This window comes from Scophthalmus maximus, chromosome 14 (genome assembly GCF_022379125.1).
Source record: "Scophthalmus maximus strain ysfricsl-2021 chromosome 14, ASM2237912v1, whole genome shotgun sequence".
NCBI classification, from domain to species: Eukaryota; Metazoa; Chordata; class Actinopteri; order Pleuronectiformes; family Scophthalmidae; genus Scophthalmus; species Scophthalmus maximus.
In genome coordinates, this window is record NC_061528.1 from 9,987,528 (window position 1) to 9,993,527 (window position 6,000).

Below are 6,000 nucleotides of genomic sequence, written 5' to 3' on the forward strand. Positions count from 1 at the left end.
AAAAATATGCATCAAGTAAATCATAGCCATGTCATAGCGTTTACATTTTTTTTTTACCTTCCACTGAGTGAAAAGTAGCATAAGGTAATGTGGTATTTACTTCAGAGCCTACAGTAGGCTGCCTTTTGATTAAGAAAGATTATTGACAGAAGCAATATTACCACTGTCCTATTGTCATTATTTTATTTGATTATTTTCAATGTCCTGCCATGTTTGATCATGTGAAAAAAAACATCTTCCCCTTTGTCCCCATTGGCCCTGTTTGAGGATGGCGATGGTACTGCTGACAATAACGAGCTGTGTTTTATCTGTGCATTTGCAGTCGAGACCGGTTCAGCGAGACCGCTGTCACTCTTGGCATCTGAAGCCTGCGTGAGCCTCTGTTGCTGAACCAGAGCAGATGGTTAGGAATATTTTCCAAATGTCATGATGGTTTTTGTTCTTGTTTGTTTTGGAACAAACAGGAGTTACAACCCCTACAAGCATTAGGAAACATTATCAGTCATTCAATAGAACAACCCACTTTCATTTCTGTACTCGCAGGCTTCAGAAACTGACAGGTGTCTGCATTTTTGTGACTGAAATTACTTGTATTTTATAGTTTATAGTTCATAATGTTGCAATATTTGACCATTACCAACTTTTACCCTGGAATAAAAATATTTAAAATAACAATTACAGATTTTTGTCAATATAACTGATGTATTCATTGTAAATTATTTTTCACTTGGCTCTTTGAATTTGTTGAATTGATACCACTACTTTAAATCTATTTGCAAATATCAGTGGTTGAGTGCAATCAAGCATATTTTACCTGTTTTGAAAAAAATCTTATTTGTGTAGCAACTTCCGTTTCACACTTATTAAAGAGAGAAATATTATACTTTTTACTCATTAATCATTTGAAATAATTGCTGACTGATAAGGCTGCAACATAAAAAAAAACAGTTGAGAATACAGAATACATTCTGAGTTCTCTGTAAAGGGTTTTAAAAAATAAAACTTAAAATGTAAAAGCCTGTGATGAAATTTCAATATTTTGACTGATGGTCAAGAATCAACATTTGATGAACTGCATGGTTGAAAATGTAAAATAGTATTGATCCAGGTCATCAAACAACCCTATATGTAAGTAATATGACACTTATTGTGTGTTACGTGTTGGCCATTACTATATCCCGAAGACACTTGAACCACTGCCCTGTAATCGTCACTGTATGGCTGATAAATAATCTCATAATTGAAGAACGTGAACCGAGTGTAGAGCGTAGTGAGGGTAAACGGTTCAGTATCAGCCTCTCGCAGATGTGGTTTGACGGATGCTCTGTGCACACCTCCGCGCCCCAACCTTAGGACATCAGGTTTGTTTGGTTGTTGATCACATCCTCGAGTCTTTGTACCTAACTGCCCCCTGACACAAAGATATATCACAGGTTCTACACACTGCTACCTGCCAGGGACATTTCTATTTTGTGTGCTTGTGTGGCTGCTTTGCCAATAGCATTTTAAGAAACTGGTGATTTTTAAATTTTTAAATTTTTTATTGATTAGTATCAGCTTCTGATTTTTCAATATATATTTTGGGTATATATCACAGCCGCATGTGCTGGTAGGCCTTCGGCTAGAGGTCCAGTGAAAGAAGAATGAGATTAAAATACAATTAGCAGTTCATTTACATCAAATGGAGTAAAAAATGAATAAAATTATTAGTTAATGATACTCATAAAACAGTCTTGGTTTGCTCTGATTTATCTAACAGCTATACAATCTCGGTCTTGATTGTAATTTCTTCTGAGACAAGTGAGTGATATAACGAGCCCCTGAAATAGAGGGGGATGTCATCCTGGTGTGGACTAAAAGGAAGCACTTAGAACAGCGATTAAATAATTAATACAGGTTTTATACCCATTTTACACTTCCAAATTATGGTTTGCCATATATCTGGGAAACAGCGACTAAAGAGTCGCATGTCAGCAAAAATTTAATGTACGGTAAATCTTAGTGAGGGAGGAGCCAGTGGCTGCAAATCATGTGTGAGGTGAGGGATGACATGACTATAAGTCTTCTTATCAGGTGGCACGGATGAAAATACAGTATGGAAACATACATACACGCATGCACACACGCACACACGCACGCATATTTATGAAACTGTTTAGTCTTTTGACCTTTGTGTCACTTTGATTTGATTATATAAATAGGATTACTGTCCCTATTTATATTCTTCAGCACTAAAGTTACAGAGGAAGTGATCCAACAGTAGGTGGCACCATATCACAATGCCAGTGTCAAGGATCAGATATACAAGAACTGCTGACCTGGGCAGGGTTTTCCTTTCCACTTAGTCCTCTCAATCTACTCTTAATAAAATAAAATCATTTTTTTTTTCCTTGGAATAATATTCCCACATACACCCTAATACAAGTCTTGCAATTAGCACAAAGCAAATGACAACAATAAGTATTCTTATAGGCCGTGATGCCTTTGTCCTTTTGTTTTCAGCGTCCTCTAGATGGCACCATGGTCCATGAGAAGAATGCTCTTTTATTATCAAATTATCTCACTTTGTAAATGTCAAACAATATTCCCCAAAACTAAATTATTATTTTCCCCATGTGTCAAATGCCTTGATTATATGCAATCATCTAAAAACCCAAATTATATTTGTTTACATAATTGATGTAATTATGGGGAATACATTTTTGTTATTGGCCGATAAGCTGTTGCATCACAAAACTACACTTTATTAGGGAGACCGAGGTAAAACGATTAATTTATATAAAGCGTTAGTTTCTAACTTTTGGAATATTTGTAGGTGATAATACTGTTTATTGCATCCGGTTTTATTCCCTTTTTTAGTGACACAAGTCATATGTGTTTACTTAGTCTTAACGTTTATGACCAAAATATTTTTCATGATCTTAATGTCCCCCACAAATCTTACCCTCCGCTGCCTGTGGAGCCTGTGGGTGTTGAGGGTTGACCTTGTCCTCACAAAGCGCAGGCTTGGCTCCATGACTCCATTAGGGAAGCCTGTCCGCCATAACCTGGGTTTTGGGCAGACGGACATACGCAAATGGAAAACTCTGAGGAAATGGAGATTCAGAGCAGGGAAACCATGGAGTCAATTTAGTCACTGTCTACTACCTTTTCGCATGCAAGTACAAAGCCAATCTCAGATGTTGGTGTTGAGTAGAATCTCTCTCCGAGGAATTTAGGGAAAGAACAATTCCTAGCATCTGTTTCCTGTTCACTTGCATGGAGGAAACTGGGTGTAAATCACACCAAATATAAATAGAATCAGCATTCAATTTACAGGAGCTAAAGTTGGCGACCGTGGCCTTGCATTTTGGAATCCCTCCGTCAGTGAAATGTTCTAAGACCTGCAGTGAGTGGAAAAGGGACATAAGCTGCCACTGAATTCGAACACATGACAAGACATCAAAAATTAGAACAAAGCAAGAATGGTTTGTTTTTCTGTTCCTTACTCCAGAACTACATGTTTTGCAGGATAATGGCACACAATATCAAAATCCAACAAAACCCAATTATTACAGGGAAATTAAGTATATTTTCTAGAATTATCCCTGTAGTCTAAGTGCACAGCATACAGCATTGTGATTAAAAGAGGATTTTAGAGTTGAAGATTGTATGTGGCTCTACGATTTAAATCCCATCTGGTAAATTTTAAAACTTCATCGTCCAGCATTTAATTAACACAAATCCATATTTTGCTTTGCATACGAATGAGTGTTGATAATGCCTCTGAATTTTGCAATGATTTGTGCTTAAATGTTTTTACTAGACCTCATGCCATGGTCTTGGACATAAAATGTTTAACCTGTTACCTTGTTAACACCTCATATTGAATTCTTTGAACAAATTATTCAGCAAAAATGCTACTGCCAGTAAGAAAAAAATAAAATCTTGTATTTCAAGCTGACATCATTATCACTGTTATTATTATGATTATTCACACTGTACTGCACTGTAGATATGAAAATGACAAAATGACCCTACGAGCTCTCTATATAAGCTAAAGTAACAGTGTTATATAACTCTTTTATTGTTGCTTGTTCCAGGTCCTCACATTTCTTTCAGTATTTTTCTATAATGAATGTAAATTAGAGATAAATAATTTAGGAATGATTCTTGAATCTTGTCCCTCTTCCCCTTTAATCAGTTATGTGTTTTGCTTGACACGACACACAATAGTTTTCAAACATCTATGAAAATGCATGCACCTTATTTGCATTTTAATATTGACTTGTTCTTCCTGTCTGTTATATGGTGGCCATCACGTTGCGCATTGATACTGTCAGGCAGGCGAGGACAGAGTGTTTAAAATGAGCCACAGGTCAGGGTGGGCTTGGAGATCTTTCTCCTTCTTCATTTGGACCAATAATTACTGGTTTTCTCCATATGCTCTGTGACATGTGCTATGCTGTTTGCTTTGTCAATCCTTTTCCAAATGGATAATGCCTTGATAGGAGTGATTCGTGTGAAATCAATCACAAAAATGATTGTCTAATTTTTGTGATTTTAATCTTGTGACCGTGAACTTCCTCCTTGCTTTTGTGGTAAAATAGAAGGAGGAGGAGTGATTATGCTGGGGAACAGTCCAATGTATTGGCCTATTGATGCCCAGAGAAGAGACGCAGATAGTGTGGTGTAATAAAAACCTTTATTTACAGCTCCTCAGCGCAGAGCAACAGTGGAGTGCTGTTTCCCTCTGGCACTAATTGACTGCCTGCAGCAGGAGAAACATAGACTCTCACCCCTCACTGGTGCACTGCTCTCAGATGTAATAACAACCGCCATGCTTTCTCTCAGTGCACTTCCAAAGTCATTGTTCTCTACAGCTATTGTAAGAGAGTATTTATTTTGATAACGCAGGGATTGTCTGATAGAATAAAGATTTGGGGACAATATTTCTGTGCTACCCAACATGTCTGCTCTCTGCTAATAGTGATCTGTGCAGCCCCTAGGCAGTTGTGTGCGGTCCATTCAGTGCGTGTCCCTTCTTCCTGGGTGAGAAATAAAGGAGGGGGCAGGTGTGGGAGTCAAGGGAAAACCATCTCTCCCTTCCCCTAATTTTTGTGTACAGGCAACAAACGACCACAAAAGTGCTGCTTTCACAGTTTTCTGTGGCCCGACGTTGAGCTCCCGGCAGAACGAGACAAAGGACTGGCGGGATGATGAAGTCCCGAGCAGTGCGGGGCAGGTGTTTCCTCGGTCTCAGGGGAGCCGAGGAGTACACCTGCCCACTACTAACCCACTGTGATGGATCGATGGAGCAGTAACTGACTCAGCACTTCAAGAGCTCTACCTGGGATTAGAGCACAGCGGACCTGATTGAAACACACTGTCATCCCACAAACAATAACACACATCCATCTTGAAAGGGCCGGCTCCTCTTCCCTCCCCTGTGCTTTGCTATCACTGAGAATGATTGCGCTGTTGATGATGAGAGGAGCAATTTATTGGACGAGAGGCAATGGCTAAATTTCTGTCGACATTATGTCTAATGGCACCACTTGGACACAGTAAACACGATCTGCATCACTATGAAGCAGCTGAATTATGACCCTCGCACCTGGTGATCCAACATTGGCTTACAGACATGAACACACACACACACACACGCGCACACACACACACGTAAACACATAATAGCATATTTATGTGCACAGGCAGTCAGGTAAACACATTTCTGTTCTGTTTTGAATCAGATGATAGTCCATTTAAACAAGAATAACCATAAGACCTGCCTGCTCCCAGGAGTCGATGACTAATGTAGTATAATAGCTGGAGCTGGCATGGGTCATTTTGCAAGTCCACCCAGGCAAAATCCTCCATGGTCTTTTATCCAGTTTGCGAAATGCTCACTTTCAATGCATTCCAGCACATCTTTAAACTTTGTGGAGATAGAGATAGAGATCCATTTTCATCATATGAGGCCCACAATAAACATGTCTTCAACATGAAATGTTATCAAGT